The following is a 27,660-nucleotide window of genomic DNA, read 5'->3' on the forward strand; positions in this document are numbered from 1 at the left end:
TGCTTTATTCGTCGAGGTGTTATAAGTTCACTAAAGGAATTTGATATAATGTGCTAAAGCACCAAGGCTATGTACAAATATAAATGAAACCTACATACGAACAGCCCTCTCCTCTGCAATGGTACACATAGGCCAAGTTCACTTCAATTCGTGAGGCCATACTCAAAAGTTTCCCTCTCACTCTCTGTCTCGCTCTCTCTCGCTCTCTTTCTCTCTCTCTCACGCACACACGATTTTGACGGATTAGTAATAAGAAAACATGGAAATACGTATTTTTTTCAAATTCATAAATTATAATTTAATACCAAGAACAAATTTACAGCAGAATGCTTGTTTACAATAAGCTAACACAAACAAACAAGAATTGTGTTCAACTATAAACTTCCACACACACTCACATATATCACTTGCAATTAATAATCATAATAATCATAATCATTAAAAAAAAGTATCTATACGTTATCAATACCCTGCAGTCATATATTTTTATATATTTATATAAAAACGTGGGTCAGTTTAAACTGTTCATAATTACAATCATGTATCATTCTCTGGTCCATATGTGGCATGGAAACAGCCAAAGAGCACTGTTCAATCAACTACACAATATGATCCCTTTTTATCCAACCACAACATGGTGTCTCTCGTGTGTTGAAGAAAAGCCCCAAAAACAAGGACACATTTTTTTCAACACACTCTTCACACTCTCTCTCCTCTCACCCTACTCTCTCTCCTCTCTCTCTCTCTCTCTCTCTCACACACACACACACAACCACACACACACACACACACCCACACACACACACCACACACACACACACACACACACACACACACACACAACCACACACACACACACACAACACACACACACACACAACACACAAGGCATTTGTCACAGACCAAAGGAGCAGAACACTAAGTCAAAATAGCTTTCCAGACCAGCTCACCCTGTTTGTCTTAGCCTATTGTTGAACATTTTTGTTCTTTTTTAAATACAAGGGCTAGTGTACTGAATGCACAGATTATATCTATACAGTCAAAAACATTTACATTTATATATATCAAAGGTAAAATAGGTTAGCGACCTGTGGCCATGCATTCACAGTCTAAATACATGAAAAAGAAACATTTTTGTCTTAATATGTATATACATTACAAACATAATTTTCAGTGATACTAGCTAAGTCTGCCACTGAATTGAAGACGTTGTATTACCGAAAAAATAGCAAACACAGTTTTTTCTAATCACATATCTTTGTATAAAGGAAAATTCATTGAAATGAATTGACCTATATTTAAACAACTACTGCCTCTAATTAACGTTTTTCAAGTGAAATACACAAGCATAAGACTGAAGTTTCAAATCTAATAGTGTTCCCAAAATTGTATACTGAAACAACGTTTTGATTAGAAATTACTTCGCGCTTTTCAGGCACTTAATGCTTGCAGTGTATAGAGGGTGACATTTCAGGGATGTCATAATAATACTGCTATTAAACACTATTCCAGCTGTACTTAAAGGTATATGACCCTTGACCTTTCCCATTTCAAAATAAGGTATTGTATGGCTAGATGTTTTCATTGATGTTTAGGCCTAACTTGCAAGACACAATGTTATATGCATTACCTGCCTAAATGAACATAATAATACATTTGCATCTACATTTACAAGCCACAATCACCCTTCAATAGCTAGGCTTCATACATTTTTTGAACTGTCTTAAATTGATGCAAAAGATTTCGAACTGGGTGCATGTGGGGATGCACAAAGTTGAAATGGGTTCATAAAGCATAGCCTACATACTGGTAACCGATATCACACACTGTTCAGCATAGCTGTTTCCTTGAATCTTCTATGAAACGTTAAGAGCAGATGTGGTTCGACTGGCTCAACTAAGCAGTGACAAACAGGGCAACCCTGGAACATAACGTCTTACTCAATTGGAAAGAGCATGATTTAGCTGGGTCAGAAAGTTGAACCTGAACTCCGAAAAAACACCCTTGTCCAGTTTATTGTGTGTCATTTTAAGAGTAAGTGCGTTTGCAGCATTAAGCATGTAGTTATAAGCATTTTCCTATATTGCTGTGGATTTAGTTTTAATTCTTGAAGAACATTTTACATTACTTAACTGTTTCAAAAGAAGTCATGGTTTTTAGAAAATAACACCACTTGTACTACAGAACCACATAGGCCCGGTTTGGAACCAGAAAGGAGGAACAAAAGAAAAGTACAAAAAACAGCTAGATACATGGACACAGGACAAGTAATTTGGAAAAAGAAAACGTACTTTTTTTTTTTTTCTCCTAAGTTTTTCCAAATGTTCATTTTAAATGCACTTTATAGTTTCCATTTTCCTTTTGGGATTACCAAAATCCTTTTCCTTATTTTTTTCGTTTTCTTTTTTCTTAAAAATGGATAAGAAGCAAGTTGTTCCGAATGACACTGGGAGCTTTTATCTGCATTTTGAAAGTTCGCTGAATGTCTCAATTTTAAAATCACAGTCATTTACAACAATGTCTTTCTTTGTGAAAGCAAGCTCTTGTAACAGCCGTTTTCCTTCAACAAAAGAAGCTAACCATTGTAGTCTTACCCCCTTTGTTCATTCCTTCTGCTTACTGAATTGACATGTAGGGCCAGTTAAAACTGCTCCCCGAAAGCAACATATCCCTGATGAGGGTTTCAATTGGGGTTTTCCTACCAATCGGACGAAAAACAATTGCTCTATGACCGATGAAGAGCACTGTGCGCAGCGAAGGCAAGCGAAGTAACAACTTCCCAAATCGTGTAGGCTGGTTGGGATACTGGCTCGAACATATTCCTCCAGGGCGCACTGTGACTTCTCTGCAAACTTTCCACATGGGCCACATCTGAGAGGCCACAAGCATCTGGAAAAAAAAGCAAAATAACTACAAATACATCACACATTTATGACAGAACACTAATAGAAATGCTAAAGACCCCTCTCGTTGGCTATACAGTATATACGTGACAGGTGCGCTTAAAAATGTTTAGTAATTTAGGCTGTTTTGTAAATTTCAAGAAAACATCCCCTTTTTTCGGTGTTAAATTTGGTCGCTGAGGTGTGTTACTAGCCTATAACATAACCAATTTTATGTTGATTAAACAATAAAAACCAATCGAACTGCATGTGATTACCATAATCAAACAGACAGTTCTGGCCACTAATATCGCCATCATTATCGTATTCAGTAGGCCTACATTGTTTTATTGTTAAAGAAGACACCATCTGTTTGGAACATAGGCTATATTTTGTTGAATTTACATTACATGTACCACAGTTTCTTGAGAAACTGTCTCATAATCAATAGCCTATATCTGTGATTATTAATGTCACTGTAGCGCGGTGTATAAGAACAGGCAAAGTAATTATTTGTTGCCTATATTTGGAAACTGTAGCTATTGTTTAAAATAAACTGGACAGGCACTGAACTTAATTACAAATGCTTACATTTAAATAGGAGTTTGGGTTAACACAAACACACACACACACACACACACACACACACACACACACACCACACACACACACACACACAACACACACACACACACACACCACACAACACACACACACACACCCACACACACACACACACACACACACACACACACACACACACCACACACACACACACACACACAAACGCACGAATGCACGCAGAGAGGGAAAGAGAGTTGTGACATGGTGACCCCTGTATTGCGTTTTGATTTGGCTTGAAGAAGGGCTTGAAACCGAAGCTACCCCTAACATGGATAGTACTAACCAAGTCACCGTAATAACCAAGAAAAATGGCGGTCAGTGATATGTAGCAGTGCAAACTCTAAATATTCATTGAATACATTGAAAACATTTACTACACGCAATATAATTAACATATATTGTTTAAACCGCCCAGGTATTTTTGTAGAATAGGCAAGGCCTAAGCCAATAGCCTAGTTTGTAAAATGTTGGCTATATAAAATAATACAATGTTGTAGGCCTATTGTAAAAACAACTGACCAATTAGATTAGTCATTGCCTAATTCTGCATAGGTCTGTATTTTCACAGACCTATGTAATGTAATCATATAGCAGGGAAGTCTAGGTCATGACCCAGTTCTGGAACAAGTCAAAAAATGCATTGGATCCCTAGATCTCCCTAACAGAACAGAGGGGATTTGAAAAGTATTTTCCCACAATAACTGAAATGTCCGTCATGTGATCAGGCTAAATGTGGTAGAACGGCAAATAGTTGTTATTATATTAATCAAACCGTCAATAAGATAAACGATTCCGTACAATTTCTGTCCCTCCCTGGCGTGAATAGCTTACGTTGTATGCTGTATGCCAGGGTTTAACAAATGGAGCATTAGGCCCGTCTTTCCTTTGCTATACCCCTCCCCCTTAGAGCGTGACATCATTAATATCTGTCAATGCATTATAAATACAAACAAGTGATTCCACATAGGCAATACAATATATCTTAAAGGTAAGTAAATTATTCTCAAAATATAATTTTCAATAAAATATCGACAGTTTGTGATGGCATGTCTTTACTGAAATACTAGTTTAGTGACTTTTATGATGTGGGTCAAAGTTATCTTTCAGAGCAGCCTATTTTGTTGACAGCGTGTACTCAGAATGTACATTTCATCAAGTGTGTGGCTATGCCTGACCAATCAGTAAAGGCAAATGATTGGCCATTTTATGACTAATGCCCAACAGTGCATTGATATAGGCCTACAGGCGGTTAGTTGATAGCTTATATGCTTTTTTTCCTCTATGGGATTTTAGGACAGGCCAGGCATTTGCAAACTTTGCTCTGTTTATATATTTCATTGCATGCCTAGCCTATATTGTTTTCAAACCGGGAAAGTTCAAGCACAGTGACCTAAACACATTCTCATACTGCATAACTGGAAATGTAATATTCTGATGCAATTTTGAGTTTACCTGATGTGAAGAGCACAATTGCCTTTAAGCAGCTGTATTCAGCAGAGTCAACGTGCAAAGCTTTCAGCTTTTCCACTTGTTCTTGGAAGATCCTAATGTGGTCCATAAATGCAACCACTCTGTCCGCAGACATGGGAGAGGCATGTAGGCCAGCCGCCGCCAGAAGTGGAGCCACATGGAGAGGCATGGAGCACTGTGCGGCGTTGAGCACAAATAACTCACTCCAGGTCAACCGCAGAAGAGCCACCTGGTCAGTAATCTGAAGGTCTGGAAAGAAGGGGATATTCCTGGCCCACTCCACGGCGCTGAACAGCATCCTGGCCGCCAGTTCACATATGTTCTCGATGCCCATGATGTTGTTGGGTTGCATGCATTGACTGCCATACCGGGACGTTGGGTAGGGCTCCGCTCTRAGCAGTAGAGAGATATATCCGGATAAGTAGGAATGGCAGTGGAGTGGGTCCCCATTTGTCAAGGCGAACTGACCATGGTGTGGCTGTGTGGGTGGCATCCGTCCCCGTTGCACCGCTGCAGTAAAAAGAGAAACTGCAGATATTGATGCCTGAATTCTACACATCAAGAGACATGTAACCCTTCTGACAGGACGCTATGACAAATGTTGTTACACTATAGCAGTTCGAGGAATACACATGCTGAATACGAGTTTAGACATTGCTTTTGCTATTCAATTGCTATGATGAAATCTATGGATCCAACATTGTAAACAAAAACAATAAGCCTACATAGGTTACATAAATTATAGCCTAATAAGATGTAGGCTATGCAAACAATGACTTTCAATTACTGTAGAGATCGATACAAGCATATTGCCCGGAAAAGTCATGATGCTCTATGGAACATTTTATAAGTACAAATCTGTATTTAACATTCTAATTTTGTTGTTGGACTACAACAACATGAGCTAACTGAATAGAAGCACAAAGGCAAGGCAGTTACTGCATGTTGTAACCCTTAACCTACTTAGCAATCTATTCGGCTAATTTTATATTGACTACTATTTTCGACTGATCATTGAATAGAACAATTCTAAAGATACACATTTGCCATTTTCTATATACAGCTCCGTTTTTTGGTCGAGATTAACACGACACATAGTGTGGGATCTAAACACGCTGTCTATTCACTCCACACTCGCCATAACAGCGCTGTAGCCTCTATGTGCTTGTATTCAAATACAGACGCATATCCATTTTGTCTCTTCCAAGGTTCAGCTCTAATAATCTACATCCAAACTCGTATGACTATTGTTTCTGAAGGCCACATTATTAATAGGGAGCTTAAGAAATATAACTCTTTAATCGAACGCGAAAAGGGAGGTTTGTTATGCTCGGTCTAGAGCACTAAATGCTCTATTGCGTGCTTCGGCCGCACAACCCTGGGAAGAAGAGTCGGGGAGAGAATATGGGAGACGGCCACAGATACAATTATTAATTAAGATAATACATTCATCGCACGACATACAGGACAAATACATCAATAAGAAAATAAAAATTCCAATACCTTCCCGTCTCATGCCAACTTTCAGGCATTTTTTGAGGCGGCAGTACTGACACTGATTGCGATGGTGCTGGTCAATGGGACAATTCCTGTTGGCACGGCATGTGTAACTGAGGTTCCTTCGTACGCTCCGTTTGAAGAAGCTTTTGCACCCCTCGCAAGTAAACTGGCCATAGTGTTTACCACTAGATTTATCCCCGCAAACCACGCATTCTATGTGCTGTGGCTGCTGTTTCTCCGACTGCGTCGTCTGGTTTGTCGGCGTAGACTGTACAGTGTTGTTCGGGGGTCCTTGGACTGGTGTCTGAGGGGTCGGAGGGGCGACCTGAGAGCCTGACAGATTCAACTGAGGGGTCGGAAGGGATAGTCCTCCTTGAGATTGCGAAGAAAGGGTACCTTGGGTCTCAGCCACATCGTCCTGGGAGCCTCTCCACACTACCATTGCCATATCTATCAGTCAACGTAAGGAAACTTTTTGTCTGCCGTTTTTGGTTTCGCCGTGCTTGTTCTCTCAAAAGAATGCAGCACGCTGTAATCAAAATGAATAGTCAAATAAATAAATAAATGACAAAAGCCTACGGATGTCGATTGTCCGTTGAATCTGGCGAAAATGTCAAATTGTATTGCTGTTATAGACGATGCTAAGCACACGTTTTAAAACTGATGTGATGGCGAGCTGATTCGCAGCATTGCGCTTAGAGGCCAAGTCCAGGGGCGCTTGCAGTCAGCCATTCAGGAGACTCGAAATGGAGAAAAAAAAGAGCAAATGATTGCAATAATGAAATGAGGTAGCCTATTCAAGAAACGAAGCAGTAAGTTGAACGTATAGGCGACGTGACAGCAGCATAAAACACACAATTGATGTAGGCTACACACTAGCAGCAGAGCGCTATCAAGTTCCAGCTCAAGTCATGAAGAAAATCATCAACTGGTAAAAAAAATATTGCTGCTTCTCCCTTTTCTTGTGAGGTGGTGCGAGCAGCAGCGCGCAGCTGAAGCCAATGCTATGAAGTCAACTCTCCGACAAGCAAGTGATAATAAAACAAAAAGATCACAACTTATAGAACCTCCTTCATGCACGGAAAAATAATTTGAAAAAGAACAGAGAATCAAAGTGATCAAATATGTTAAAAAGGGTGAGGTTAGGAAGTGATTGCGAATTGTAGGAGCTGGGCTAGCAGAATGCTTTCTCTCTGATCAGCTCACTGAGCTCTCTATATAGTGAACTTTGACACGACTGCTGCAACTTAGCACACGTTACCATGGAGATGGGCTGCCATATAAGGAAAGTGACTGTGTTTGACTGGTCAGAGCTCACGGACCTCCCCCTGAACCCCATTGGCTAGTCGGCACTTGTGCTACTTGGTGCCTTGCCAAAGCAAGGATAGGTGTCGAGAAGATGCTTGGTCCTAAAAGGAGACCMGTTAAAGGAGAGGACAATGCTTCCAATTCACCGATTTTCATGAAATACACATATAAAGTTCTAAATGTTCAATGATTACATTCACTGACCACGTACTGTTTCTTGGTATGTGAGTAGTATAAGTGAGTGGGTTGCCTAATAAATGTTTGCCTGAAATGTAATAGTCTGAGAGATGTGAGGATGGTATTTTTGCGTCTGATATATGTCTGATATCGCCTCTGATATAGCCTATGTCTGATATATATCAGACACCAAAATACCATCCTGACCTCTCTCAGGTGTAGCCTATATATTGCGTCTGATAAAGGCTTTAATGAGATGCAGTAGCATATAGTGCTCCTGCATTTAACTCAAACTTCTGTATCTAGCCTACCATTACATTAGAAATAGCCGAATGCAATAGAAGTAGCCTATCAGAAGTTAAAATGAACCATTATTATAGGTTATGGCTTTGTACAAAATAAATTATGAACAATTACGGCATACAATTGAATGCAGGATATGCATCTGTAAGTGAAAATGATTGTTAAACCTTATTGAAAATTGAAAGTCCTCTCGTTGCAACACATTTGTCTATATGCTACATAGGCTTTCTAAATCTATCGTGTGTTGTATGAAAGGTGTTATACAAATAAAGTTAGGACTATTATTAGTATTGTATTAGGCTGATTCAGGCATATTATCAGACAACTTAGCCTATGTTCAATCACAGTGTTGGGATGGTCAATTTTCTTACAATATAATCTTATTTCCGAACAGGCTACATCACGGTTTCTTTCAGTCAACTTAGGCAAATGCCTATTAGTAGACTATTTCTGACTGACAAGATGGTTGTTGATACTTCTGGTTATGATGATTATGAATACGTGTAGGCTTCACATTTGCAAATATATGATAAAATTGCTTTTCATAGAGTTACAGTAAAGGAAATCCAAGCACGAGGGATTTTAATCATTGATATATAAAATATAACATAGGCTATCCTATATGAGCGTTGAGACCTCTCTCTTAATTTAGAAAATCCCGAACTATGATGAGCTATTGTTTAACTTATTGGTTCATGATTCTAGGCTATAACAACATTCATGGACTGTATTGAAAATTGTTAAACTATATCATGATAGTATAGGTCTTAATTAAATGTTTCTGCCCCAAAAATAAAAACTCAAGGCACTTTAATTATAGGTATATCCTAATCTACAATTTGTACATAATATCACAAATGCCTGAGTGAATGGTGTTTCATTTGAAGACAAAGCATATCTATGAAGTATATAGCCTAAAGTGGCCCCTATGTGCTCCTATAAGTTTCTAGTCTGAGCATTTTTAGCTGGTACTTTCAAAATCACCAGGGTCTGTCAAAGTTGGGTCCTGTGAAAAATGTACACAGCTAAATGGAGCATATGCTGTCAATACAGCAGGCAGGATCTATTACAGTATCTGAGTGCCCCCTAGCGTATGTATCGTTTCTGCCTCAAATCAAGATTCAATTCGGAGGAGCCTTCCGACATGGAAACTGCCTGGGTCTCTCGTCTCTCACAGTGACCAAAGTAGCGTGCGCCCATTTCTAACTGATTCATGTTTAAGAAAATGTCTTCTTATTGACTTGGACTCATCGAGGTATGCGTGTTGGTCACCGTTTCGCCTTTTCATAAACATAGCCTGAGCTCCGTAGGCTCCGTAGGCACAGGTATGTTTTGAATTTACATTGATTGATATAGGCTGATAATTGGTCTTGAGCGTAACACTTTCATTCTAAAGCAAACTGCATGGCCTAAATAATATCACTGTCTGCAATTTATTGTATTATTTTATTGTGGATTCTACTTGACCACTCCATTGGTGAGTATGAACATTTTGGCATATTTGTTTCATTAATGAAATGTTTGAATGTGAAAACATGCTTGGCATTAGGCAATTGTCTCGGTCGTAAATAAAACGACTATCAAAATGGATACATCAAAAAGCTGTTTAGTCATAAAACACATTTTGAGCATAAAACATCACAAAAACCTCATGAACCTTACCAGGCGCAGGCATAAAGATACAATAACGCATACCATGCTAATTATTGTCTAATTAAATGTTAATTGGAATACATATTGAGCAGAAACACATTATGTATACGCCTAAAGGCACCTATATGTGTTTAAAAATATATATTGTGAGATTATTGTAGACAATAATGTATAGGCTATTCTCACAAACGTACCAAATGCATAGGTCGATTCGTCCGCAGCGTGATGCATCTTCTGTCTTATCAGAATACACTAGTCTTCTCTTTCTTTTCGATATAATGTCGAGAATAGACGGGAAAGGTGTCCTTTCCACCAGATGGAATGAATCACAAACATACTTGAGTTTATTTGAAGAACAATAAGCAAAAAACGTAAGACTGACAAAGGATTAATCACAGTCACTACATTTTTAAACTTATGTGCTGAACTTAAACCTTGTAATGTAAATGGTCTTGTCTTCATAACATAAGTAGCGGTTGTTATGGCTGTCTTTAAAAATGACAAAAGTAAAACAGCAAGAAAATGCTCCTGTGCGTCTTTCCTTTCTGTCCTACTGTAGGCTAGGCTATGGGTTAAAACGCGCCTGTATGCCGCTGCTTTTTGTGGGCTGGATGGGAGGGGTGAAGTCAGACACCTGTCTGTTTGTATTGAAACTAGGGATGCTTTTATACATTATCGCTTAATTTATGTTAGAATCATGAATCAATTTGACAACAATATATTATGAATCGATGAGCTGACAGAAGTGGATAACCAAAACTTGTAAAATGTGATATAGCAAAATGGCAATTAAACACATATGTTGAAAGCTAAATTAATTAATTAAATGAAACATAAATAAATATCAGTTTTAGATGGCAGATGCGGTGACACAAAAACTATTATTATTAGGCTATAATTATTATTACAGCAATGATACCGGTAACAATTGCAATTATTGGTAGACCAATTATTGCTGTTTTAATATTATGACTATTACTATTTTGTTGTTGCGGCTGACAAAACACTAACTGTTGATATTGAACAGGGGAAGGAGAGGATTGCTTTCAAATAGGCGCATTTCAATTGACAGATATAGCTTCTCTGATAGTAGGTTCTCGTCCTCATATGTCTACAAATGTACTTCCATTAACACACAGAGAGAAAGACAGGGAGGGGAGGGGGAGAAAAGGGGGAAAGAGTGTGATGTGACATGACCTCTACAGACAGAGAGAGAGAGAGCGAAAGAGAGAGAGACTAGATGGTTGAAGATATGCAGTTTTTGATCCTAAAACGGTGAAGTTTACGTTTTCATATGGCCTTATTTGCCCTTCACGCGTTCATATATAAACCGTTACTTTTGTAGATCAGCCGGGATAGGCCTATAGGCTCATGTCTGGACAACGAAAGTTGTAAAGAAATACAACTAGTGGGCCAACATTCTATGTGGTGTTTTGTGAGTTGAAAAGTAGGCTACTAAAATCTTTGTCCTATGCTTTTTCACATTCTCTGGTTAAATGTAGGCCCTATGTCTGTGAAGAATCAATGATAGAGTTACAAAAAGCATTTTCTTTCTCTGTGCTGGTGCACTTCTTGGGTAAAATGCTCTCCTCAAGACAGAATCTCAAGCATAGGGGCACAGGAAGCCACTATACGCAATAGCGCACCTACATCGATTAGGACGAGACTCGAGGATGACGCTGACTCGCCACACTAAATAGTTACTGATCACACACAAATTGCAGGATCTTTAACGATTTGTCATGCTCATAGTACGGAAAAGCGGTAAATCACTTTATTATTGTTTGTAAAACAATGCGCGCACAGATGAGCGCAGTTCGATAGAGAGTGAATGGCCGAGTCAGTGGTTGAGATTCATGGTCGTCCTTTGAAAAAGCTTTCACTCGTGTTACAGGTTAAACTAACATATTAAACAACAGTACACCTTTTGTTCACTAAAACCATGTGTAGTCAATGAATTGACGGACATTTTGAAAAATGTGTCGCCTACAACCCTACTTGTTGACGGAGCTGCACTCAAACACAAAAGTATATGCATTACCTCCTAACTTAACTATATTTTATAGAAAAGGGGAATCTATTCTGAATAATAATGTAGGCTTTAAGGAGTCGGCAATACTGGAATAGTGGGATCAGGCAGGGGCAGGTTAGCCTCCGTGCATTGGGGAGAGGCGGCAAGACAAGGATGAAAGTTCACTTTAATCTTATCTTTGCCTTCAGCAAGTCCTTCAGAGGGATACTGACCTGAAGGTCTCTGAGATCCCAGCCTGATTAACCCCTCCAGACCCGACTGGGTGCAAAGGTTAACCAGGCTAATCAAGTTGAAGAGGCTGATTGAATTAGATGACAAGGAGTCAAGGGGGAAACAACTGTCCTTCCCCAAAAAAGTCAGAGGCCAACCACTGGCAACACTTTAGTCTGTGTGAATCTCACTCTATAATTTATAGGCCTATCAGCAATCCATAAAGTTGAATAAACAAATGTCCAGTTGAATCTCCACAATAATTATGCTAGTGGTGAAGTATTTACTTGGAAGTTATTAATTAAAATGTATGCATAGTCATAGCTCTGTATTACAGAAACAAGTAATATTTTTTCATAGATAGTGGAGTTCCTTATGTTCTCTTCACCTAATTTCTGAGCATACTATCTCCTAGAGTAACTTTTTATTTAACTACGCAAGTCAATTATGAACAAATTCGTATTTACAATGTACTACCTACACCATCCAAATTGTACACCGCCCTATGGGACACCCAATCACAGCCAGTTGTGATACAGCCTGGATTTGAACCAGGGTATCTGTTGTGATGCCTCTAGCACTGAGATGCAGTGCTTTAGACCGCTGCACCACTCGGGAGCCCTGTGTTCTAATGTAATTTGTCCTGGGATCTTGTATTTTTCCCTCGGCCCTCATTTCCCTCCAACAGAATTGACATTGATTCAATGGCTCTCTTCAGTGAAGCAGTTTGACAGGTGGACAGACAGCCCTCACAAATGAGCTCTAATAATCTGTGACAGGATAGGAGCTCTAGTGGCCCTGCCCTTTATTGGTCTTTCTTCTTGAGTGACATGTCAACAGTCCTTAAAAACAAACATGTACATTTCTCAACTTTCTCTTAAAAACATAGTCATGCAGTCTCACATATGATTCTAATCCCACTATGATAACGTTTATAATGGACCATTCAAGTGGGGACGTTATGTCAAATTCATGCTTCTCAGACTCATTTTCAGAATATTAACTTTGTAGATAAATTAGTACATGAAAACATGAAACATGAAGTCCTGACGCTTTTGCTATACGTAGAGTGCAGCATGAGAGCACATTGTTCTGTGAAGAACGGCTCTGCCTCCGTCTCCATAATTCCCAAAGCAGCAGAGTTGTCTTAATGCTGAAGGTAATGTTGTTGAACAAATTACAACATATTTGGGCATCAAGCCAGACTTCTTTGCGGATAAAAACATGATTTTATTTAATTTGGTTGTAACTGTATTATAGGCTTTTGAATAGTTACAAAGATTAGAGGAATTACTTTCAGGGATTCTTAGTGTGACTTTTACATATATACTGTAGAACTTGATGCTACTGTAGTACTTTAAGGTAAACTTAGTCAATAGTATCAAACTATTATAATCTATACAAATAAGGTTGCAGTGTCTCATAATGCTATGCTACTTCAATTATTTATTGAAATGTTGCACTTATTTATTATGCATATTTGAGATACACAATCTACTTGCAGTGTCATTATATTTGTCCGGGTTTCTACCATTTGTAAATGTTTTTCTACATTAAGCATGATTACAAATTATCATTTTGATTACATTGATTATGAATATGTGTACTTTGTTAAGGCATCTTGTGTGCATAGCAATGTCATATATACACCAACATCTTAAACATGACTGATCTCATGAATTTAGCATTAAAGCAGTGTTTACTGCAGTTCATAAATAGTTTGTTCTTGAATATTCATTGTTTAATAGTCAGCAGATTATTTGTCCATCTTTAATAAAACAAATCAGATTAAAGTAAAACTTCTGTTGCTTTTAGGTGAAAGAGGAGATTGTGGGTTAAACACATGCCAAAATGGCAAAGAACTGGGCAAAATGACAGGTAAACAACATAGCAGGCTACATGGGCCCCTTGAAAGACAGCATTCGTCGACGTTGTAAGAAATCAGAACACGTAGTGGTTTAACATTACATTTGAGGAATGGTTAAATCTCATTTGGGGTAAGGGAGTGTAATTGAAAATAAAAATACAGTTGCAGTATATGTTATAATGAATGTGCAAAATGTCAACCACTTTAGTGTGTTAACCATCAGCAGCACACACACACAGTTTCCTCTTCGTATGTGATGTTTTGTAAAACACATTCTTATTCAATGAACAAGTACTGTATATCACTAATGATTGACTCTGAAGTCATAAATTATAGTGTTTAAAGGCCTGCTCAATAAGCTGTGTGTGTAGAGTACAGTGTATGGGGGGGCGGGGGGGGGGCGTTCTGGGTGTTTATGGAGTTCATTCAGCAGTGTAGACTACTCTCTTTGCTCTCTGTGTCTGTTTGCCCTGCGGGCCAATCTAAGAAGGCAGCAGTTTCAAGATAGCTCACAGTGTTCGATTTGCCAATGATGGATTACCGTGTCAATTTAAACAGCAATGGATTCATTTGTTTCAATGATCTCTCTTTAGGTGGATTGCAAGGGTGCTTTCTCTCCCATCCACTACATTTCCTATAAATGTTGGCTATAGTTGAAATCATGATGATTATGATGTATATAGCCAGGAAAAGAGTTAACCTGTTCAAGTGTTGTTATGGTCTTTGGAAGCCAACAACCAGCTATGCTCTTTGTCCATGCTACGACCATGTTGCTATTACTATGTAATAATAATATCTGAATGTTTCATTCTCTGACCAAATGTAAGCATCACAGTTTTTGTTTCACCCAATGTACCCCCCCCCCCCCACCAGGCGTTAAAGGCTTCCAGCACTGCTGCACCATACAGTGGTGACCTCCAGTTGACAGATCTGCTCCTGGCTTTCCTGAGTGTCAGACTGCTGAGACATGGTAGGGATGTGGCCACCTATTGAAATGCGATGGTGAAGATTAAAAGGATTTGTCAGTGTTGGGAAAAGTGTGCTTTGGTGTACATTCACTTTATGCCAAAAGAGATTGATTACAGTCATTTTTTTTATTTGAAGGCCCAATGTGGCCATTGACTAAACTATTGACTAAACTTTTGACTAAACTAAACAAAATTCTGAAAATCATGTTAATTGATGAACGTCACTGAATGATTCTACATGACCTGGTGTAAATAGTGTACACTTGATGACCTTTTGCAAAACTATATCACAGATAATAGATTATGATGTAAAGATTTGTAAAAGCATTATAAATTGCTTTATTGCAGATCTTATGTTTCCATGTTTTAACAGAATGTATAGATTTACACCAATACTAATGAATAATAATATCTTTAAATTGTAAATCACAAATTTAAGACATTAATAAAATCTACAAAGCAACTTACTTCAGCTGTATTTGTCTCGTAATGTTGAATTGATTCACAATTATTCTCATTCTCATGTCTGTCGTGAAGGCCAGATGAAATTGGCGACATTAACAAACAATGAAAAATGGCTTATTTTGTTATGACTTGCACAATTTATGTTTATCTTTAACATGAAACAATAGTGTAAAAATTCTTTAAAAAATGGTTTGTACAAGCTTTCAATATATATTTATTACACAGCTGAAACTGAAATTTTTATAGCATACATTGCAAGGTTCTATTTGGAAGCAAATGTGAGCACATACAAAATATACAATGTTTTCCAAGCATTACCCCTCTCTCGCTGCCTTCACCGTCTGAGTCTGGACTTAATCATGGGCCATTGGACTAAACTCAAGTTATTAGGAAATATAAATATTTTCTGAAGTAATCAAAGAGTGAGGGAAGGAAAGAGATTGATTTGGCTTGTGGATTGTACTCTAATTGGAAGCATGTTGTTTTCTATTGAGGACCGCTTGGAGACATGGACTGAGGTTTGATTCGTCCTGTCCCTGGACAGTCTTTCAGCAGGTTGTAATTGTATATACCTGTCTGCCTTTTACCCTTTTCCTACCAAAATTCCACTCTAGTGAGTTATACCTAGTTTGATAGATTTGACCTTTCATAATCCTCTTAAGGATCGGACCCTTTTTTTCAATTTTCGCCTAAAAGTACATACCCAAACCTAACTGCCTGTAGCTCAGGCCCTGAAGCAAGGATATGCATTGTCTTGGTACCATTTGAAAATAAACACTTGGAGGTTTGTGGAAATGTGAAAGGAATGTAGGAGAATATAACACATTAGATCTGGTAAAAGATAATACAAAGAAAAAAACAAAAGTTTTTTTGTATTTTTTTGTACCATGTATTTTTTTGTACCGTATTATTCCAGCCCAGTCCCAATTTAGATAGTGGCCACTAGATGGCAGCAGTGTATGTGCAAAGTTTTGGACTGATCCAATGAACCATTGCATTTCTGTTCAAAATTTTGTGTCAGGACTGCCCAAATGTGCCTAATTTGTTTATTAATAACTTTTCATGTTCAAAACTGTGCACTCTCCTCAAACAATATCATGGTATTCTTTCACTGTAATAGCTACTGTAAATTGGACAGTGCAGTTAGATTAACAAGAATTTAAGCTTTCTGCCAATGTCAGATATGTCTTTGTCCTGGGAAATGTTCTTGTTACTTACAACCTCATGCTAATCGCATTAGGCCATGTTAGCTCAACCATCCCGCAAGGTCTAAGTTTTAAACTGTAGACTTCTTTCCAGAATCTGAAAATATTATAACAATACATTATTGTATCAATGGGCTTTTGAGGTAACTGGTCTTGCATGTAAATAAATCTAACATTTCAGTCATGACACTATAAAATGCTCCCTTTCACCTTTTGACACTTTCCTTACAGAAGAAGACCATCTTGCTGACTCACGATCCACCTCATCACAGAGGTCCCCCTTTGGCCTTCAGCTCATCAATTCAATTAATATGTTCATTTCAATAAAGCCAAAATGGAAAATTATCCATTTAAAAGTAAGGCACTTTCCATTGAAACAAGGGAAACCCCACTTTTTGTGGTTGAGCCATGAATCATCATACTGCATGTGTGGCGATTGCATTTAGAGAGTGATCAGAGACAGTACCAAAGACTGGAAACATCCCATACTCGGCACTATATTTAATGAGTGCTGAGTTGCAGTATTTACAACAGTGTCAAAAAGGCTCAGCTATGTTCAGGAAGCATGTGAAGTGTCTMCAATGAAAAAACATTGTCAAACAAGATTTGGGAACAATTACATAGACAGGTAGTGTAATGTTTATATGATCCCTCCAAACCAGAGCAGCTGCAGTAACCAGACCAGCAACATGACCATGCCCCACGTGACTATGTCTTTCATCTATTTGAGAGGCCAGTAGTTTGTTTATCTTACATCAGTTCTCACAATTGATCATGCCTACACTGTAAAACATTTCAACAATTGTATTTACATTGTGGCCAAACGTCTTGAACTTCAGATGAACAATTTGACATTGCTTGTTGTTGACTAGGGTAATCACTAGCTACCATGCCAGCAGCTTTGGCTATTATGTTTCATTGCTATTTTAGAAGTAACCACTGTAAGTTTCTCATTGCTGGCTATTTGAACTAACATTAAGGGTAGTTTGAGACATCCAACCTTTATGGGTGTGATGTGATATACTAAATACATTGGACATAAATGTGTATCATTTTGTATCCGGGACAAAACATTATTGTGACGGTATCAGCTATGTATGCCGGAGAACTTTCCGCAACACAGTTGTTGGCAAAAATGTGGGTTTAACACGTCATAAATATCACCTATAACAGTTGAAATAGCAGAAATGTGGACAAAACTAGGATGAAGTTGAATATCTAAATAAATTACTGTACCAGGCATTGGATAGGTAATATTTTGCAAGTAACTAAAGGTATGTAAAGGTAAAGCTACAAAATAACAATATTTTAAACTGTCTAGCTAGCCATGAAACTCCCACACATCTTGTTCTAAATGGCAGCTCTATCAAGATAATCATCTGAATGAAACTGTTACACCACAACCTATCAGGCTTGTAATTATTCATTGAGACCCTTCAGGCTAAACCAAAGTAGTGAATGACCAGGAAGTCACCTTATTGTCTATACAACTCATCATATCAGGTCATGTACTGGCTAATGCCTCAGGTCATATGCTTTTCTTGTTGTAACATTTGTTAACGTTAGCACCGCTGAACACATGAGTAGCAGCAGATTGCATAGCTTTTGTCCAAGCCATTTCCTTATTGTGCAAGACATAATCCTGTATTCAATTTATGTCTGAGGAGGCTTTTTAAAACATATTTTCACAAGATCAGTAGACTGTTCAAGAGTGTTAACTAATACCACCACTTGGCCCTCTATGGTCTAGACTTTCCTTCACGGATGAAACATTAGCAGAGCTGACTGCTGAGAAGGGTGTGGCTGTGGCTATATCCCTGGGAGAAGGGCACAGCTCCTGACAGAAAGGTAATGCTGTTGATACCCTCATGTCTAGGTCTCAGCACTACCAGACCATGGACCTCTTGCTCCCCATTTATCCCTCTGTCAATTTGCAGATCATGCAAAATCAAACACAAACTGCTGTGAGAAATGTCTCAATATATTTAATCCCTGACTGAAATTACAAGTCAGGTTGGTTTCTCTCATGAAATCTTACTCTACATAATGAACACAGTGGAAGTCAGCATTCTCACCATAGGTAAACATCCCCCCAATGACCTTATTATACATTTTGACTTTGTCAGCTTCCTTTTTTAATGAACTTAGTGTCAATGACTAATGTAAACTAAGGGCATGAATAGGAATATCAACAGTACACAAATAGGATTCATTACAGGATTTGGGTCACACTGCTCATAGACTTAGGGCTCTATTCAATCCGCATCGCAGAAGTTCAGCTTTACAGCGTCAATTCAATTTAAAGGCAATGTTCCCGCCTCAGCGGAGACTGCATTCACTGTAAACACTGCATCAATCAGAAATTACCTTTACATTTCTATTGCGGAATCTGTAGCGCTTCAGCTTTACATATTCAATAGAGCCCTTAGGCTGTTACTTGTTCAAAATGTACAAATCAGGTCACGCTTGAAAAATGTCTTTAAACAAAGAGAAATGCTGAACTTTGTCAAGCACCATGTGTAGGCTACAATACCCATTCTTACATAGCAGTTGTATTCTGCAATTGCGTAAATTATGTTGACCTGTAAATGAAAAAACTTTGTACAGAATTCTTGTGCAATGAGTCACCTTCTCTCATGTAATTGTTTCCATATTAGACCCCACTCACCCCTTCTTGCAAACACATCCCTCCCAAAGGAATACTTGTGTTGTGATTTGTTTACAATCACTCTGTCCAATTCCACCTGCTGACAAGAGGTACCTCAGGGTACAGTGTTGTTACCCTTACTATTTGCTTATCCACAGCATAACTCAGACACATTCTGGATATGAACAAATATCAGGTGTTTTCCTTATATACAGCTAGAGTTACAGACTGATCACTAGAAATAGACAGCGATTTCAGATTCTGAAAATGTCCCGAGAACAATTATATATGCCTTCCTCTGTGCTCACCAAAAAAATGAAAAACGATTGCCCAGCACTAGAAATTAACTCTCGATGCTCAGAGCTGGAGCTCAATTGCAGTTCACACAGATAACCACAAAACACAGATGGCGATTTCCGGAAGTTTAAAAAAAGTTCAGAGAATACGGATTATACCTGATGGTAATAGCGCATCATTTTAAATGATTTGGTTTTAAGCCTCCCCAAACCATAGCCCTGACCTTAACCACTCGGTATTAATACCTAAACTTAACCATTTGAGTTGTTTCTGTTTCAACCCTGTAACCACGCAGAATTAATGCGTCAAAAATAGATGTTGTTCATACATATTACGTTGAATTTCAAAGGGAAACTATGAGATCTTGTTGAGAGTTAGGTCTATATCTGGAGGAGATCATCTTATTTGTGGTTTCACTGAGTCATTCCTCTTTGTTGTAATGGCTAAGGTTTTGGATTGACAATCTCAGAGACCCAGGTTCAAGTCCCAGTAGGGCTACCACTGAATTAGCTATAATGTTGTCAGAAGTGGGTTGGCACTGCTGGGAGACCCATTGGTACGGGAGCAAGAAACTTGTGCAAATTAACACCTACCGACTTTGTTAATTGTTGTACAAGATCTACCAACTTCGTCGGTTGTTGTACAATACAACACCTACCAACTTCGCCAATTGTTGTTTGACAATATTTTCCACATAATTGTAGAAACCACTCAGCACCTAGGAACAGGACAGCTATTATAATAAAACTGTTATGTTTTGTTTGTGAGTCCTGTAACAAAAAATTATTCCAGGCCTCAGCATTACTTACACAAGGCTGTTAAAAAGGTCTTTGTCACTTTGGCACACTGCACCTACACAGTATTTGCCAGCAGCACCACCATCATCATAGGATCTACTTTCTTTCTTTCTGTTTCTTCAAGTTTGCATTGTGCATTGACTGTGCTGGTCATGAGCTTGTGTCAGCCAATGCAGGACAAAGCCCCCATAAACTATAACACCACTTCCTGTACGGCTAAAGGTGAAATAGTAGCATAAACTATCAGACACTTCATTATAATATCGGTTTACATATCCAGGACACTAAAAAGTAGGGGCCATTTCATCAAGCTAATTGCCTGTTGGTAAGAGGGAGCAAACTTTTCCACCATCAGTCTATTATGGAGCCTGTTTCTTAATCACAAATAGAGCCTTTGTATCCCAGAGGAACTTGCATTCTAATGTATAATTGAACCAAAGACCAAAGCTATCAATCTTTCACAGACACTTTAGTTATTTTTTTCCTCCTTGGTGTAATTGTGGTGACATACAGTAACAACAAACAACACTGTGAAAAGGCTGCTTCCACAGATCTGTGGAAAGGATGGTATTCCTTGTTTATTATGTACAGTGCTTGCATTGTAGAGTGGAACCAGATACCCTATCAATAATAAAGATCAAGGTGTCCAGACCTCTATATGACCAACTTTAAACTTTAAAAGGACAGGAACTTTGGCCTTTGGAATCCAAGAGCAGCAATCACTCATCTAAGGATCTCTAAAGGAGAGAGAATGTTCTCTGTTGCATGGTCAATATTAAGTAATGGCGCTGTAATACATGTGGTACCCCAAAAAAGAAAAAATATGTGATCGGGATTTTGGAGAAGCTTTACTATTCTGGTGTGCAGACCAGTGTCTGATGACATGAAAATGGCTGAGTTGACAACGTAGACCAACAAGACCTGTAACTGCCCCCAGGGATTATTAAAGTCTCCATCAGGGTGCAGGAGGGCCTTGGTCACATTCCTCACTGCAGTGTCACCGCCCCTGCACAACGCCTATGGTCCCCTTGATGCCTTTAATGATGAGTCTTGTCGTTAATGAGTTAATGCAAAAACTCTCAATGTCATCGGTAAAGATAAGAGAGAAGAAAGCAGAGCATTGTACACATAATGACAGGCTCCCCGCCTGCCTCTGAGATGTCACGGGTCAGCCATGTTAAGAATGTGTGTGCCCAATCATCTAGTGATCTTTATCTAGCTAGCCTGCAGCTAAGCAAGACATGGGCCCAATCAGGGGTGCTGATGAATGAACAATGAGGCCCTTGAATTGTTCTGCCTGCCACATGACTGCTTCTATACTAACACATGATGACATTAACAATCAATATACCGATTACTGAACTTATGGAGGATCTCTTCAAGCCATCGTTTGTGCTACAAGTGTTTTGTACTCATGTACGTAATGCAGATATGCTCTATTTGACCTGATCCACATGATCTTTCCAGGATCCAAACAACGAGTAACCAAACTCTGTTTAATTTGCTGGTTGGCCACAGATATTGCTATACAGACTGCTGTTTGAAAATCATCTGGAAAAGCATGATTTTCACTACATAAGGCCATTGCAGAGCTCACTCTGTAGTTTATATTTCCTCTCTGGCCCTAACAGTTGTTTGTTTTTGTTTTGGAGGACCGAGGGAGCCTCTTTTTGGAGGACCGATGGAGTATCTTTGCAGGTGCAAATTCAAAGAAGTGCAACAGGTGAAAAGATTGGCATCGAGCAACGTTTATGTTCTGGTTTTGTATCAGTAGTGATTGTGTTTGTTGCGCAACCACAGGGGAAACTATAGAGTTCTCCTTAGATGGGTCCTGGTGAATGATGGTGTACAAAATGACAAATTAGGATCTTAGATGGCTTTTCGTGGCGTAATGAGATGGAATTTAAAAGGTTAAGGGGATGAATTTCAGCTGTCACAGACATCATAAAACCTGACAAATTGTATTATAACAGTCAGTGAAATCCACACTGCACTGCCGTTTTCTTCTCTTCAAGCACTCGCTGACATAGACTGTCTCAGATTCAGGTCTCCAACTCCAGCCAGGCTCAGACAAAGGGCCCCTGCCAGTCCAGTGGCATTTGTCTCGTTCAACATTATCTGAAATCAAATGCTCTATTCTACTCCCACGATTCCTCATGGAACGGTCAGCCCAGCCCTAATGTGGGAATGTCTGTAATCCTCACAAAAGGACACTGACATTTATACCCAGCAGAAATGAATTATAAAAGACAAGGCCAGGATTCCTCCAGCGGCTTTGTGCAGGGTACACAAGACTGAGGGCGGATAGATAATGACTCTTTATTGTAGGGTCACTACTGCAGGTACCTCTTGATGACAAAAAGGCAGATCCAGTCACATGGACAGCTGCGAGACAGGTGACCCAGCATGTTAACACAAATAGGGAATGAGTATTAAGGGAGAAATATATTCAATGAAGCCCGAGGGACTGATCCACAAGACCTGGTGCCATCAAGACGTTGCCAAGATAGACACATCGTAATCCTAGTGAGAGGGAATAGGCCTAATTGTTGCATTTGTCATAAGGAAAAGAAAGTGAATACATTACAACAAAAGGACCCCCCCAAAAAATCTGCCTTGGATATTCCATGTCATAGACTTCCTCTTGGCCATTGCCTACGGGCTCCTGAGTGGCGCAGTGGTCAAAGGCACTGCATCTCAGTGCTAGAGGCGTCATTACAGACCCTGGTTCGATTCAAGGCTGTATCACAACCGGTAGTGATTGGGAGTCCCATAGGGCGGCGCACAATTGGCTCAGCATCGTCTGGGTTAGGGTTTGGTTAGATTAAACAAAAAAATGATGTTGGTGTAAGTGTATTTCGTAGCACTAGAAATAGTTAGGATATTCAGACTGTTATCTAACACCTTGTCACAGGGCCAGCCGTTTACCCCATGAGATAATAGGCTTCAGTAAATCCTATAACATGAGATTAGGCCCTTTGACCTCACTGACGAGAAAATGACATTAGCTAATGTCTGAACACTACACAACCTCTGTGTGCACTCTGTGTGACATAGTGATGGACACAAGATGTCACTTTATAGGTGCACCTTCAGCATGCTTAAGTCTACTTCAGTATCTGATTAAGTTTTAAACTGTTAACATTCACCAATACACTGTGATCTAAAGGAAGCTCCCTTTTCATCCTGGATCTGTGTGGGAGTTATTCAGTGTCTTTCTGCTCAGAAAAAAGCACATTACCTGACAAGGCAAAACGACAAGGCAAAACAATTATGCCAAATGATTGTGCAACATGTACTAAGGAACCCCTTTCTCAGAGTACATAATGTGGGACAATGTTGCTGTTTTAAAAGTGTCAGTGTAACAGGCATTGGTGTGTTTAAGCTTTCACGGTTTGTTGTGTGGCATCAGGATAACTAGGTTGACTTAGCTTGTTGTCTTACAGGGTAATATCTTTGGCTAAGTGAAATTATCGTCGGTGTATGTGCCACCAGCGTGCCACACTCAAGCCAAGAGTGGTGTAAAATGTTACCCCTTTAAAATTGATAGTAGCCTAATACAAACCCATGCCAGGATTCATTAGATTTGGCTGACCATGATGCCATGCCAATCAGTGTGTTTCTTCTTATTTTGTTGTATTCAACTAACTATCTACTAGCCCTTACCATCACCCTAGTTTGTCAAATTGCTGTATATCAACATGGCTGTATATCAGTATAGCTATATATCAACATAGCTGTATATCAACATAGCTGTATATCATAATAGTTGTATATCAACATAGCTGTATATCAACATAGCTGTATATCAACATAGCTGTGTATCATAATTTCTGTTTATCAACATAGCTGTATATCAACATAGCTGTATATCAACAAAGCTGTATATCAACATAGCTGTGTATCATAATTGCTGTATATCAACATAGCTGTATATCAACGAAAGCTCGTATTCAAACATAGCTGTTATAACATAGCTGTATATCAACATAGCTGTATATCATAATTGCTGTATATCAACATAGCTGTTATCATATGCTGTATATCAAATAGCTGTATATCAACATAGTGTATATCAACATAGCTGTATATCATAATTGCTGTATATCAACATAGCTGTATATCAACATAGCTGTATATCATAATTGCTGTATATCAACATAGTTGCAAATGTTGTATCTATATACTATAAATAGGCGACAATTTGCATAAAGCAGGGTAAAATGCTATAGGTAAATATTTAATTGTAACATTCAATCTAATATTGTTTGTTGTGAGATATATTTAGAAGTAATTACAATTATAAGAGGCTTAAACTTTGAAAAGTGTTCTCACTCCACAATTAGAGAAAGACCATATAAGTTAAAAGGTAAACAAAGAGTGAAATTCCCTCAGCCATTGAACTCTGTGACCTGTGCTTTTTCCATGTGACCTCACCAATAAGAAATGCCTTTGGTAATTTGAATCAAATGGAGGTGTCAAATGGAGGTGTGCTCCCCTGGGCAGATGTATGTATTATTATTTTATTTTTTTACAAGAGTAGAAGAAGCTGATCGTTGCAGGTGCGAGGCTGACACAGGGGCTGGCTTTGCAGGCCTACACAGAGAGGATATCCATTGCCTGTGTTTAATAAGAGCCAGTGGGATGGGATGGGATTCATTGCTCTTTGATGGAAAAACTGTTATGAAGATGGACAGTCACTTTGCTCTCTAAGTGAAACCATCGTTTAGCCTCAATTCCCAGAGAAAAGGCCCATTTGTTATCCACAAGGAAGAGCAGAAGGAGTGGTGGTGCTGGGTGGGTACTGCATGCATTTTCCCAATTACATTGCTCAGGCATACAGTTTTGGTAGTAGAAAACGGACTTTCCCAAGCCAGTGTCCAGATAGGGCACACAGTTTAACTCCTTAGCATCATACAACTGGATATTGTGGTAAATATGCCCCCATATCTAAATAGAAAATCCTAGACATGTGGGTTTTGTATCCAAGATATCAATGGGCATATCATTATCTTTATACATAAACATAGAGGTGAATAGGACTGATGAAACATAGAAAGTTGGGACTGCACACCAAAGCTCATTCAAACGTTTGTCAGTTGCCTGATGATATGTGTCAATGTTGAGAAAGAGGAAGAAATCTAATTCCGTTGTCCAGTTTAGGTAGGGGTTCAATGGGTGCTTAAAGGGACAGTTCACTTTCCTTTCAAATTGTAGCTTATTTTCAACTTCCTAGGGTGTTGTTGTTTACGCCAAACCATTTTAGAAATTGTTTGGTTATTTAGGAACATCCAGAATAACCTGTCTATCTTTTTTGGAGAATATAGCAATGCTAGTGGAAACTGATTGTATCAGTTAGCAGTGCATTCAAAATCATGGGGGAAAGGATTGGGTTATGTCTCCCTCCATCCTCTGTGGAGGCATAAAGTACTCTCTATAAAAGAATACATTAATACTAATGTTAATTCCACCATCAACCTTTTAATTGACAATACAAACCGAGCTCTTATCTAATATACACTTATAGTCAAGTCGTTATCACCCACATGGCAGAGATTTAGATGTTTAGAGGCTGCATAACTAACTACAAAAGAATGAACCCGGCCAAAGCCACGACATGGTGAGGAAGGAAAGTGTATCTGTACTCCTAATTCCTAACCCAATCATCTCAGGAGATGGGAATTGCATTCTGACAAGACAGCCTGCTACATCCTTGCTCATGGAATTTGACAGGGATTCCAATAGGCTAAACTGGGGATTGTCAAGAAGGTTAATATAAGAAAAACCTCCTTAAAGTTCCAACATGTCGTGCCAATGAGAAGAATTGCTATTATAATGACTTTAACTAATAAAAATGCAAAAGGAATCAATTAGTGTAATTAAACCTTGTGTTGCTCAATATTTTTAAAGTGGAATGACCAGCTAGTAATCCCTATAATAGCATAATGCATACACACATCCACTTCACACGCAAGAACGCACATACACATGTTTAAATCCAATCGTTTTTTGTTTCACGACATCTTGACCGTTATGCTACTGTATTCTGTGACTGGATTTAAAACTATTACAACAAAGAAACTTGCAATTTCTTATTTTTGATATTAAAATATTTCTAAAATATTGTCATCGCAACTTTCTAACTAGGTGACATGCTAACTTTTGGGGATTGAAGCTAAAACAGCCATTCAGTAGACTACACGTTGTAGTGTCAAGGAATGAGCCTTGGCCAAAATAAAGATACTCTCTGCCATAAAAAAAGCTCATATCAAAACGCCTTGAAGGGATCACTTTCCTGTTTTGTTTTTCAATTCCTTTTTAACACAGCTTGATAAGCTCACTGTGAACTTATCTCATGGAGTATGGTATTAGAGTAAATGGAGCACTTCACACTTATTTTGCCCTGTCTCAGCTATCACTGTGTTGAATTTAATGATATCTCCAGCTTTGGATGACTGATACCAGCCTGAGCGGTCAGAGTGTTAGCACTCCCCCAATATCTATTACAATTAGTTTTTGATTAAGGGACCCAGCGCGTCTGTTTGAAGCCTTTAATGTTGTGTCAACTGGATGATGATAGAGAGAGCAGCATGGACACCTCCCAGTAACAAAGAGGCTGGTAAAATACTCCCAGTGAACCATTTTATCTTCTTAGTGGAAACCAGATGACCCTTGCTTTTTTCTCCTTTTTTAATGTTACACTATTTGCTGGGGTGATATATACTTGTACAACCCTCCCACTCGTGTAGTTTATGCCAGGCTTTTATTCCCTCACTCCTACAAAATAAGGTTTCCTCCACTTTTTGCCTATTGTCGGGTTTATGATACCAATCTAGGTCTTGGGGGGCTTAATAACAATGAAAACATCACATTTTTTGATTAACACAGACTTGAGTTACTAAGATTATGATCTTTTAGAATACCACAAAATGATTTGTGTGTCATCCTCTCTCAGCTTGACCCAGGTTTACCAAATTGGAAAGATATGCAGTGGTCACACAGGAATGTGACATTAGGTAAAGTCATATTCCACATAAATGTAGTGTGATGTCCGAGAGAATATACAGGAGTACTGCACTGGTTTAAGGAAAGTTGGATCCGATGTATTGATATGGTACTGTAATAAGGTATATTTTGTTGAAACTACATAAAAGCCATCTAGCCAACATTTGCAAAAGTGCAGTTATCTGAAATAAATCAACACCATTTCAACCAGTAGTATAACAGGTAATAATTGTTACTTACTTGGTGTTCT

At 38.7% G+C, this 27,660-nt stretch overlaps 1 long non-coding RNA gene and 1 pseudogene across 1 annotated transcript; one reads left to right on the plus strand and one right to left on the minus strand.

The window, feature by feature from the left end:
• Window positions 1–272: 272 nt before the first annotated feature.
• LOC111962400 (COUP transcription factor 2-like) lies at window positions 273–7,730 on the minus strand (annotated as a pseudogene).
• A 1,549-nt stretch (window positions 7,731–9,279) lies between these two features.
• On the plus strand, window positions 9,280–15,167 carry LOC139027577 (uncharacterized). Its single transcript, XR_011479702.1, has 2 exons — window positions 9,280–9,589; window positions 14,900–15,167. It is a non-coding gene; the product is annotated as an uncharacterized lncRNA (long non-coding RNA).
• Window positions 15,168–27,660: the final 12,493 nt, after the last annotated feature.

Source organism: Salvelinus sp. IW2-2015, linkage group LG4q.1:29, assembly GCF_002910315.2.
Source record: "Salvelinus sp. IW2-2015 linkage group LG4q.1:29, ASM291031v2, whole genome shotgun sequence".
NCBI classification, from domain to species: domain Eukaryota; kingdom Metazoa; phylum Chordata; class Actinopteri; order Salmoniformes; family Salmonidae; genus Salvelinus; species Salvelinus sp. IW2-2015.